At 37.6% G+C, this 13,459-nt stretch overlaps 1 non-coding gene across 1 annotated transcript; it reads right to left on the reverse strand.

The window, feature by feature from the left end:
* Positions 1 to 1,297: 1,297 nt before the first annotated feature.
* On the reverse strand, positions 1,298 to 1,405 carry LOC148555527 (small nucleolar RNA R71). Its single transcript, XR_015888176.1, has one exon. It is a non-coding gene; the product is annotated as a small nucleolar RNA R71 (small nucleolar RNA).
* Positions 1,406 to 13,459: the final 12,054 nt, after the last annotated feature.

The following is a 13,459-nucleotide window of genomic DNA, read 5'->3' on the forward strand; positions in this document are numbered from 1 at the left end:
TTTTTCAAAAATCTTTTTCTTATTTTTATATAAAATTTTCGAAAATAACTAATCAATTAATGTTTTGATTCAAAAATTTCAAGTTTGTTACTTGCTTGTTAAGAAAGATTCAAACTTTGAGTTCTAGAATCATATCTTGTGATTTCTTGTGAATCAAGTCATTAATTGTGATTTTAAAAATCAAATCTTTTTCAAAAACTAATTTCAATCATATCTTTTCAAAAATATCTTCTTATCTTATCTTTTTCAAAAATATCTTTTCAAAATATCTTTTCTAACTTCCTAACTTCTTATCTTTTCAAAATTGGTTTTCAAAAATTGTTTCAACTAACTAACTAACTTTTTGTTTGTTTCTTAACTTTTTCAAAACCACCTAACTAATTCTCTCTTTCTAATTTTCGAAAATATATTCCCTCTTTTTCAAAATTTCTTTTTGATTAACTAATTATTTTTAATTTTTATTTTTGATTTCAAAAAAATTTTCGAAAAAAAATACTAAACATTTTTCAAAAACTATTTTCAAAAATCACTAAATCTTTTTCAAAATAATTTTTGAAAAATTTCCCTCCCCCATCTTACTCTATTTATTCATTCATATCCTAACATCTCATCTCACATCTCTAGCCTCCTCACAGTTGTGTTTCTTCCATTATATTACATTCTTTGTCTCCCCCTCTTCTTCTACTCACACAGGGATCCCTATACTGTGGAATAAAGGATCTCTATTATTATTATTATTTTTCTGTGCCTTCTTCTTTGTCATATGAGCAGGAGCAAGGATAAGAACATTCTTGTGGAAGCAGATCCAGAACCTGAAAGGACTCTGAAGAGAAAATTAAGAGAAGCTAAAATACAACAATCCAGAGATAACCTTTCAGAAATTTTCGAACAGGCAGAGGAGATGGCAGCCGAAAATAATAATAATGTAAGGAAGATGCTTGGTGACTTTACTGCACCTAATTCCAATTTACATGGAAGAAGCATCTCCATTCCTGCCATTGGAGCAAACAACTTTGAGCTGAAACCTCAATTAGTTTCTCTGATGCAGCAGAACTGCAAGTTTCATGGACTTCCATCCGAAGATCCTTTTCAGTTCTTAACTGAATTCTTGCAGATATGTGATACTGTTAAGACTAATGGAGTAGATCCTGAAGTCTACAGACTCATGCTTTTCCCTTTTGCTGTAAGAGACAGAGCTAGATTATGGTTGGATTCTCAACCCAAAGACAGCCTGAACTCTTGGGATAAGCTGGTCACGGCTTTCTTAGCCAAGTACTTTCCTCCTCAAAAGCTGAGCAAGCTTAGAGCTGATGTTCAAACCTTCAGACAGAAAGAAGGTGAATCTCTCTATGAAGCTTGGGAAAGATACAAACAGTTGACCAAAAAGTGTCCTTCTGACATGCTTTCAGAATGGACCATCCTGGATATATTCTATGATGGTTTGTCTGAGTTATCTAAGATGTCATTGGATACTTCTGCAGGTGGATCCATTCACCTAAAGAAAACGCCTGCAGAAGCTCAAGAACTCATTGACATGGTCGCTAATAACCAGTTCATGTACACTTCTGAAAGGAATCCTGTGAGTAATGGGACGCCTATGAAGAAGGGAGTTCTTGAGGTTGATACTCTAAATGCCATATTGGCTCAGAATAAAATATTGACTCAGCAAGTCAATATGATCTCTCAAAGTCTACATGGAATGCAAGCTGCATCCAACAGTACTCAAGAGGCATCTTTTGAAGAAGAAGCTTACGATCCTGAAAACCCTGCAATAGCAGAGGTAAATTATTTAGGTGAACCATATGGAAACACCTATAACTCATCATGGAGAAATCATCCAAATTTCTCATGGAAGGATCAAAAGCCTCAACAAGGCTTTAATAATGGTGGAAGAAATAGGTTTAGCAATAGCAAACCTTTTCCATCATCCACTCAGCAACAGACAGAGAACTTTGAACAAAATGCTTCTAATTTAGCAAATCTAGTCTCTGATCTATCTAAGGCCACTGTAAGTTTCATGAATGAAACAAGGTCTTCCATTAGAAATCTGGAAGCACAAGTGGGCCAGCTGAGTAAAAGGATCACTGAAATCCCTCCTAGTACTCTCCCAAGCAATACAGAAGAGAATCCAAAAGGAGAGTGCAAGGCCATTGACATAAGCATCATGGCCGAACCTGTGAGGAGAGGAGAGGACGTGAATCCCAAGGAGGAAGACCTCCTGGGACGTCCAGTGGTCAATAAGGAGCTTCCCTCTGAGGAACCAAAGGACTCTGGGGCCCATCTAGAGACCATAGAGATCCCATTGAACCTCCTTATGCCCTTCATGAGCTCTGATGAGTATTCCTCTTCTGAAGAGAATGAGGATGTTACTGAAGAGCAAACTGCCAAGTTTCTTGGTGCAATCATGAAGCTAAATGCCAAATTATTTGGCATTGATACTTGGGAAGTTGAACCTCCCTTGTTCATCAATGAACTAAGTGATCTGGATCAACTGACATTGCCTCAGAAGAGACAGGATCCTGGAAAGTTCATAATACCCTGTACCATAGGCACCATGATCTTTAAGGCTCTGTGTGACCTTGGTTCAGGAATAAACCTCATGCCCCTCTCTGTAATAGAGAAACTAGGAATCTATGGGGTGCAAGCTGCTAAAATCTCATTAGAGATGGCAGACAGCTCAAGAAAACAGGCTTATGGACAAGTAGAGGACGTGTTAGTAAAGGTTGAAGGCCTTTACATCCCTGCTGATTTCATAGTCCTGGATACTGGAAAGGAAGAGGATGAATCCATCATCCTAGGAAGACCTTTCCTGGCCACAGCAAGAGCTGTGATTGATGTTGACAGAGGTGAAATATTCCTTCAATGGAATGAGAACTCCCTTGTGTTTAAAACTCAAGGATCTCCCTCTGCAACCATGGAGAGGAAGCAGAAAAAGCTTCTCTCCAAGCAGAGTCAACCAGAGCCCCCACAGTCAAACTCCAAGTTTGGTGTTGGGAGGCCACAACCAAACTCTAAGTTTGGTGTTGAACTCCCATATCCAAACTCTAAGTTTGGTGTTGGAGAGTCTCAACAAAGCTCTGCACATCTGTGAGGCTCCATGAGAGCCCACTGTCAAGCTATTGACATTAAAGAAGCGCTTGTTGGGAGGCAACCCAATGTTTATTTATCTAACTATATTTTTCTTAGTTATGTGTCTTTATAGGTTCATGATCATGAGGAGTCACAAAATAAATATAAAAATTGAAAACGGAATCAAAAACAGCAGAAGAAAAATCACACCCTGGAGGAGCATCTGTCTGGCGTTCAAACGCCAGAACAGAGCATAGTTCTGGCGCTGAATGCCCAGAATGGGAGCATCCTGGCGCTGAACGCCCAGAACAAGCATGGTTCTGGCGTTCAACGCTAGAAATGGCAGCAAAGGGGCGTTGAACGCCCAAAATGGGCACCAACCTGGCGCTGAATGCCCAGAGTTGTGTGCAAGGGCATTTTACATGCCTAAATTGGTGCAGGGATGTAAATGCCTTGACACCTCAGGATCTGTGGACCCCACAGGATCATCTCAGGATCTGTGGGCCCCACAGGATCCCCACCTACCTCATCATCTCTCTTTCCATTCATGATCATCCCTTCTTTTTTTCCATTTACCACTCACATCCATACACCCACTACCTTCAAAAATTCAATATCTCTCTCCCACCCAATCCCACTGACGAATGGGTTTTTGACGGTTTAGAATTTCACAAATGAATTCTCGTTGCAAGTATAATTTCTAAACCAACAATAATCCTTTCATACAAAAGATTGTTTGTCACAAGTAACAAACCCCTAAAATTAATAACCGAAGTATTCAAACCTCGGGTCGTTCTCCCTAGGAATTACAATAGAGTGTCTTGTTATTGGTTATGAATCATTTTTTTGGGGTTTTGATAAGAGGCATGAAAGATAAATGGCAAGAAAGTAAACTAAGGCCTAAAAAGGTCTTGGCAAGGGTTGGTGGTCAAGGATCTCTATCCTAATCACTAACCACAATATGAGAATTGGCAAGGATTAATCTCATTAAAGCATCCTCTAACTAGTAGTAAAGGAAAGTCAAATGAGCTATATCAATCCTAGTCCATAAGTCCTAACTCTCCACTAATTCAATTAGTGAGAACTAGAGTCAATGGATCCCAGTCACCAATTACTTGGACATTAATAACTCAAGAGTTCCTACGTTACCTTTCCAAGCCAAGAACATAAAACTCTACTCTAAAATCCAACCAAGCATTTCATCAAACACTTGTAAGGCACAAAAGGAAAACATAGTAAATCAATAACAAGAATTAATTCTAACAACAATCAAATGTAAAGAATTAATAACAACAATTAAAGGAAACAAGACCTACATGAATTACCTCTTGTTGAATTGGAAGAAAGTAGAAGGAACAATACTAGATCTACAATAAAATATAAGAACAACATAAAGGAAGTTACAACAAAAGAATAGAAGAAGATGAATGTAGCAACAAAGAATTGAGAGGTAGAAGGAGATGAAAGCATGAATTAAAATCTAGATCTAAGATTATTGAACTAAACCTAATCCTAATTCTAGAGAGAAGTGAGAGCTTCTCTCTCTAGAAACTAACTATCACTACTAAACTAAGCTAAACTTAACTAATGGTAACTAACTTCTAAAGTATGAAAAGTATGAAAAGTCTCTTCAATCCTTGGCTTAAATAGCATTAGAAATGAGTTGGATTGGGCCCACAAGGCTTCTAAAATCGCTGGCCACGTTTTGCTTTAAGTGGGTCATGTGCCACCATCGGCGCGTCCGCGTACCGTGCGCGTGCGCGCCCCTATGCGCAATGCAACTATGGCAAATCTTATATGGTTTCGAAGCCCCGGATGTTAGCTTTCCAACCCAACTGGAACCGCATCAATTGGATCTCTGTAGCTCAAGTTATGGTCGTTTAAGTGCAAAGAGGTCGGCTTGACAGCTTTCCGGTTCTTTCATTTCTTCATGAGTTCTCCAACTTTTCATGCTTTCTTTCTTCATTTCCTTGATCCAATCTTTGACTCCTAAACCTTAAATCACTTAACAAACATATCAAGGCATCTAATAGAATCAAGGTGAATTAAATTTAGCTATTTTGAGTCCTAAAAAGCATGTTTTCACATTCAGGCACAATTGAAGGAGAATATACAAAACCATGCTATTTCTTGAATAAATATGGGTAAAAGGTGATAAAATCCCCAAAAATCAATACAAGATAAACCCTACAAATGGGGTTTGTCAACCTCCCCACACTTAAACCAAGCATGTCCTCATGCTTAAGCCAAGAGAGAAACAAAGGGTATCAACATTTATTCAATGTAAATAAACTATATGCAACCTAAACTATATGCAATTATCTAAATGGATGCAACTAAATGCAAAAAATGGTTTTACCTACTTGGTTAAAAATCAATCCTCCAAGTCATACATGCACAAGTAGGGTCAAGATCATATAACGATTCATGAATCCTACCAATTCGAATATCAAAATGAAGTTCAAGTAGACTTGCAAGAAGAACGCTCGTGAAAGCCGGAAATAAAGGAGTCGAGCAACGAACCCTCACTGGAAGTGTTTGCACTCTAGTCGCTCAAGTGTATAGGGTCAATTCTCTCAATTCTCCCCTAATCATGCTTTCCAAGATTTGTTTTTCATCTAACAATCAACAATTATTCAATGCATGCATACATGTATCATGAGGTCTTTTCTTTAGGTTGTAATGGGGCTAGGGTCAAGGTAGGATCATATATGGCTAGTGGACTTAGGATTTGAATCTTTGATTAACTTAAACTTTCCCACCTAACCTATATAATGACATATACAATTAAGTACTAATCTAACTACCCATTCCTCACTTTTTCACATACTCATGCATTTTCTTTTCATTTCACAACACTTATGCATTGATTCTTATTGAGCTTCACTTTGGGGCATTTTGTCCCCTTTATTGCTCTTCTTTTTTTTCTTTCTTTTTCTATATACATTTTTTTTTCTTTTCTTTTTTTTTCTTTTTCACTTTTATTTCTTTTTCTTTTCATTTTTTTCTTTTTCTTTCAAACTATACACAAGAACATCAATGCATAAGGTCTATACATTTAATCAATACATGAGTATGTACCAATTCCCCAATATAAAAATACAAAACACAAACACCCTTTTATCGCAACCAATGTCCCAAAGTTTTCCCACTCTTGGATGACACTCACACTCACTAGCCTAAGCCAATCAAAGATCCAAATAAAGGACATTCATTGTTTTCCGCTTTAAGGCTTGTAATGTGCTAAAATAAGAACAAGTGGGTTAAGCGTAGGCTCAAAATCGGCTAACAAAGGAGAGTAAAAGGTAAGGCTATTTGGATAAGTGAGCTAATGAAATGATGGCCTCAATCCTATAAATGCATGAATACAAGGAATAATGGGACATATAGATTCAAACAAATCAAAGATTACAATCATAGAAAGAGAACAATTACACACAAGAAGGAAAATGAGTGGTTATAAGATGTAACCACGCAATTAGGCACAAATCTCACTTGCTTATGTTCTTAGCTCAAAAATCATGTTCCAAAATAAATTCTTTCAAGCAAGTTCAACAAAAATTTTCAAATTGGTAGGTTACCCTAAAACGGTTTCTTGGAAAGAAAATCATCACCCTACCCAAGTAGTCCTAATAACAAAGAAGTGGTAAAAATATGTACAAATTCTAACTAACATGCAACCTATCATGCAATGCAATAGCTAATCTAATTAAAGAAAATAAAAAATTTGGTGTTGAAAAGGAAATTTTTACCCATGGAGATCGGTCAGACGACCTCCCCACACTTGAAGATTGCACCGTCCTCGGTGCATGCAAAGAAGAGCAAGGTGGACGGGTTGCTACAATTGATGAGCTTCTTCACAAGGCTGCGCGGAGGACTTGTTTGGTGCCCCATTTAAAAGCTTTTCCTTTCTCCCTTCTTGGTGGCCAACCTAAAAGGAAAGAAAAGGAAAGAAAATTAAGCCTATAACAAAGATATCAAGGCAATTAGAACATAGGCGGGGCTAATGCCAAATAAGAGTATGATTTCCTACTACATGTTAGCTAAGCATGTGAGTGAGAAAACAATGTAAGCTAAGGCATATCATTAAGCTCGATGCAAGAGTAAAGTTAAAGTATGAAGAGTGTGTTGAGCATCAAGTTCAAATGAGAAGAAGTGGGTCATGAAAGACAATATGAGGTCATATCAATGCACAAAGACACAAAAGTCATACAAGATGAAGCATTGATTTAAAAGTTTCATCACCCAACAATATCAAACAAGTCAAGAAGCACCAAAATAATGTAAGAAAGTCTCAACAATTGAGTAGGAAAGTTCAACACCATTATTAAAATGGAAAACTTAGAAAATAAAATGAGAACAAGATAAAAAAACAAAGTTAAAATGCAATGAATGAAAATAAGCAAATGCAATAAAAGAAAATGGAGGAAAAGAGAAAAAAAATTTTTTTTTTGTTTTTTTTTTTTAGTATTTTATTTATTTATTTATTTGTTTATTTATTTATTTATTATTATATTATTATTATTTTTTTTATTAAAAAAAAATTTCTAAGAGAGGAAGAAGAAGAAAAAAAAATTAGAAAGAAAGAAGAAGAGAAGAGGAAAGAAGGAGAAAGGAGGAAGGAGAAAAGCAGGGTGCAAATCCGCGCGTGCGCGCACAGCGCGCTCACGTGTGGATGCAGCAAGGACGATCCGCGCGCGCGCGCACAGCGCGCTTACGCGTGGATGAGCTTGTGCCCCCAGCACAATGCTGGCACAACGCGCGCACAACTCTCTGGTTTTTGTACCAGAAGTTGCGGAAGTGCAATGTGCGCGCGCGCGCACAGCGTGCTAACGCGCCGATGGCCGTTTTTTTTTTTTTTTTTTTTTGCACCAATCTCAGCATTCTAAACCTCCAAGCATCTACCAAAACACCCTAAAACCTTATTTAACATACTAAACTACCAATTAAACTCAACTATCTAAACAAAACATGAAATTAAACTAATTCTATCAATATGTACAAAAGAGAAAATGAAAGGATTTTACCATGGTGGGTTGTCTCCCACCTAGCACTTTTGTTTATTGTCCTTAAGTTGGACTTATGGGGAGCTCCTCATCAAGGTGGCTTGTGCATGTATTCATCTTGGAACTCCCACCAATGCTTGGTTCTCCATTGTGCCCCAAGATTCTTCATGGATTGAGCCAAGTCTTGATGGAGTTCTTCACAAGCTTGGGGCTCCCAAAGTTGATCCTCTTCTTGTAATCCGGGATCCCACACTTTGTTTTCATACCCGTCTTGAGGTTGATCATCATTATTAGTCCAACCAGGTGGTGAGTAAGGTGAATTCTCTATATAGTGGCCAACAATCCTCCTAGACCCATCTATTTGAGTACTACAGCAACCTTTATATCTCATGTTTGATGCATCAACCATAATGAGCCTTGATTTACAACGCCAACCACAAAACTTTTTTCGTGTACGCTTCATCCCACAAAGCTCCCTAAGTTGGCCATCCGTTTCAAGCAAACCATATTCAAGTGGGATAATAAAGCTAATAGAAATAAATTTCACCCACTTAAATGAAGGAGTAGATGGCAACCTAGGCAAAGACAACTCCAAGAGTTTTGATAAAGCGTATTCAATTCCCATCCTCCTTTTTCTAAGGATTTCCACCTCTTCACAAGACTTCTCAATTATAATCCTTTGTTCAACAATTTTATATAAACCTTTTCTCCTACTCAAGTCATAAATGGGAGGGTAAGAAAAATTTACCTCCACATTGCTTTCCATCTTGTTGGGAGAAGGTTCTTCATGCTCAAAGGATTCTTCACCACTAAGGTTTGATGCTTGATCTTCATCACCAAGGGAACTCACTTCTTGCTCTATCCCATCCAAATCTTCATATGGAGTATGTCTTGGAAGGTGTGCACTTTCCTTCCTAGCATCAATTTCAATCATCTTGGAGGGGTTTTCTTCAATTCTAGATTCCCATGGAGGCTCCGCATCTCCTAAGTCTTCAACCAATTCTTCCCTTTCTTCAATAATCATAGCTTCCTCCAATTGTTCCAATACAAAGCAACTTCCCTCATTCTCCACCAATCTCTCTTTTATGTTATGCTCTTCATTTGATTCCCCACATGTAGCCATGGGAGTTCCTTGAGAGTTCAAGCATTGGGATGCTAGCCGGTTTACCACCTCATCCAAGGCGGCCGTGAATTGTTGCACATCCCTTTTCATTTCCTCTTGTCCTTGAACAAGAACATCAAGGATGTCATCCATTGGAGGTTGGGGTGGATGGAAGGGTTCATCAATTTGGGGGAAGGGTTCATAGTAGGAAGGTGGTTCTTCTTGGTAGAGTTGTGGTGGTTCAATAATTTCCACTCTTTCCACTTGTTGCACAACACGCTCCATGGTTGCTTGAAGTTGATCCAATGTTTCCTTGAGATGATCCCTTGACTCTTGTTCCTCTTGGATAATATGATTAGGATCATATGGCTCTTGGATTGATGGACATGAATATTCTTCCATGGGAGGTTGTGGTGGAAAGTGGTATTCATCTTGTGGTTGAAAATTTTCATACATTTGTGGTTGAAAATTTTCATACAATTGAGGTGGTTCATCTTGGTAATAACATGGAGGGGGTGGCTTTTGGAAGTGGTGATGTTGAGATGGTGGTGGCTCTATATGTGGTTCATATGGCTCATACGGTTGTTGTAATGGTGGATATGGATGAGGGTCATATGAAGGTAGTTGGTGAAAAGTGGCTTTTGAGTATGGTTGAGGGTTATGTTGAGGGTATGGCTCATAGGCATATGGTGGTGGTTCTTGAAAGTCACAAGGGAGTTCACCATAGCCATTAGATTGATATGCATCAAAGAATGGCTCTTCTTCATAGTGTATTGGTGGAGGTTGTTGCCATGAAGATTGATCATGTGCATGTGGCTCTTCCCACCTTTGGTTATCCCATTCTTGATACACATCTTCATTGTAGCCCCCATTACCTACAACATAGTTGTAATCACACTCATAGCCAAAGTGAGAATTCATGATAGCAAGAGAAAATAAAAATAAAATCAAATAAGAAGCAAGAAAATTAAATCCTAAAAACTAGTAAGAACTAACAAAGAAGCAAAAGGCAAACATATTCACAATATTCACATATATACAATAACCAATAACATAACACCATTGCAATTCCCCGGCAACGGCGCCATTTTGACGAATGGGTTTTTGACGGTTTAGAATTTCACAAATGAATTCTCGTTGCAAGTATAGTTTCTAAACCAACAATAATCCTTTCATACAAAAGATTGTTTGTCACAAGTAACAAACCCCTAAAATTAATAACCGAAGTATTCAAACCTCGGGTCGTTCTCCCTAGAAATTACAATAGAGTGTCTTGTTATTGGTTATAAATCATTTTTCTGGGGTTTTGATAAGAGGCATGAAAGATAAATGGCAAGAAAGTAAACTAAGGCCTAAAAAGGTCTTGGCAAGGGTTGGTGGTCAAGGATCTCTATCCTAATCACTAACCACAATATGAGAATTGGCAAGGATTAATCTCATTAAAGTATCCTCTAACTAGTAGTAAAGGAAAGTCAAATGAGCTATATCAATCCTAGTCCATAAGTCCTAACTCTCCACTAATTCAATTAGTGAGAACTAGAGTCAATGGATCCCAATCACCAATTACTTGGACATTAATAACTCAAGAGTTCCTAAGTTACCTTTCCAAGCCAAGAACATAAAACTCTACTCTAAAATCCAACCAAGCATTTCATCAAACACTTGGAAGGCACAAAAGGAAAACATAGTAAATCAATAACAAGAATTAATTCTAACAACAATCAAATGTAAAGAATTAATAACAACAATTAAAGGAAACAAGACCTACATGAATTACCTCTTGTTGAATTGGAAGAAAGTAGAAGGAACAATACTAGATCTACAACAAAATATAAGAACAACATAAAGGAAGTTACAACAAAAGAATAGAAGAAAATGAATGTAGCAACAAAGAATTGAGAGGTAGAAGGAGATGAAAGCATGAATTAAAATCTAGATCTAAGATTATTGAACTAAACCTAATCCTAATTCTAGAGAGAAGTGAGAGCTTCTCTCTCTAGAAACTAACTCTCACTACTAAACTAAGCTAAACTAAACTAATGGTAACTAACTTCTAAAGTATGAAAAGTATGAAAAGTCTCTTCAATCCTTGGCTTAAATAGCATTAGAAATGAGTTGGATTGGGCCCACAAGGCTTCTAAAATCGCTGGCCATGTTTTGCTTTAAGTGGGTCATGTGCCACCATCGGCGCGTCCGCGTACCGTGCGCGTGCGCGCCCCTATGCGCAATGCAACTATGGCAAATCTTATATCGTTTCGAAGCCCCGGATGTTAGCTTTCCAACCCAACTGGAACCGCATCAATTGGACCTCTGTAGCTCAAGTTATGGTCGTTTAAGTGTAAAGAGGTCGGCTTGACAGCTTTCCGGTTCTTTCATTTCTTCATGAGTTCTCCAACTTTTCATGATTTCTTTCTTCATTCCCTTGATCCAATCTTTGCCTCCTAAACCTTAAATCACTTAACAAACATATCAAGGCATCTAATAGAATCAAGGTGAATTAAATTTAGCTATTTTGAGTCCTAAAAAGCATGTTTTCACATTCAGGCACAATTGAAGGAGAATATATAAAACCATGCTATTTCTTGAATAAATATGGGTAAAAGGTGATAAAATCCCCAAAAATCAATACAAGATAAACCCTACAAATGGGGTTTGTCACCCACCCATATGGCCGAATACACACTCCCATCCATCTCCTCCATATCTTCTTCTTATTCTTCTATTCTTTCTTCTTTTGCTCGAGGGCGAGCAACATTCTAAGTTTGGTGTGGTAAAAGCATAGCTTTTTTGTTTTTTCCATAACCATTGATGGCACCTAAGGCCAGAGAAACCTCTAGAAAGAGGAAAGGGAAGACAAAAGCTTCCATCAAGGGTCTATAGCTCAGTGGTAGAACATTTGACTGCAAATCAAGAGATCCCTGAGATACCTCAAGGGATACATTTTCTTCCACACAATTATTGGAAGCAACTAAGGGTGGAACATCAAGAGCACTCCATCATCCTTCATGAAATCAGAGAAGATCTAAAAGCACTGAAGGAGGAGCAACAAAGGCAAGGAAGAGACATAGAAGAGCTCAAGGACATCATTGATTCCTCAAGAAGGAAATGCCACCATCACTAAGGTGGATTCATTCCTTGTTCTTAATTCTTCTGCTTTTCGTTTTCTATGTTATGTGCTTATCTATGTTTGTGTCTTCATTACATGATCATTAATAGTTAGTAACTTTGTCTTAAAGTTATAAATGTCCTATGAATCCATCACCTCTCTTAAATGAAAAATGTTTTAATTCAAAAGAACAAGAAGTACATGAGTTTCGAATTTATCCTTGAACTTAGTTTAATTATATTGATGTGGTGACAATGCTTCTTGTTTTCTGAATGTATGCTTGAACAGTGCATATGTCTTTTGAAGTTGTTGTTTAAGAATGTTAAATATGTTGGCTCTTGAAAGAATGATGACTAGGAGACATGTTATTTGATAATCTGAAAAATCATAAAAATGATTCTTGAAGCAAGAAAAAGCAGCAAAGAACAAAGCTTGCAGAAAAAAAAAAATAGGCGAAAAAAAAAATAGAAAGAAAAAGAAAAAGCAAGCAGAAAAAGCCAAAGCTCTTAAAACCAAGAGGCAAGAGCAAAAAGCCAATAACCCTTAAAACCAAAAGGCAAGGGAAATTAAAAAGGACCCCAAGGCTTTGAGCATCAGTGGATAGGAGGGTCTAAAGGAATAAAATCCTGGTCTAAGCGGCTAAACCAAGCTGTCCCTAACCATGTGCTTGTGGCGTGTAGGTGTCAAGTGAAAACTTGAGACTGAGCGGTTAAAGTCAAGGTCCAAAGCAAAAAAAAAAAGAGTGTGCTTAAGAACCCTGGACACCTCTAATTGGGGACTTTAGCAAAGCTGAGTCACAATCTGAAAAGGTTCACCCAATTATGCGTCTGTGGCATTTATGTATCCGGTGGTAATACTGGAAAACAAAATGCTTAGGGCCACGGCCAAGACTCATAAAGAAGCTGTGTTCAAGAATCATCATACTGAACTAAGAGAGTCAATAACACTATTCGAAATCTGAAGTTCCTATAGATGCCAATCATTCTGAACCTCAATGGATAAAGTGAGATGCCAAAACTATTCAAGAGGCAAAAAGCTATAAGTCCCGCTCATATGATTGAAGCTCTGTTTCATTGATAGTTTGGAATTTATACTATATTCTATTCTTTTTATCCTATTTTGATTTTCAGTTGCTTGGGGACAAGCAACAATTTAAGTTTGGTGTTGTGATGAGCG

Source organism: Arachis ipaensis, chromosome B6 (genome assembly GCF_059453495.1).
Source record: "Arachis ipaensis isolate K30076 ecotype BB chromosome B6, ASM5945349v1, whole genome shotgun sequence".
NCBI classification, from domain to species: Eukaryota; Viridiplantae; Streptophyta; class Magnoliopsida; order Fabales; family Fabaceae; genus Arachis; species Arachis ipaensis.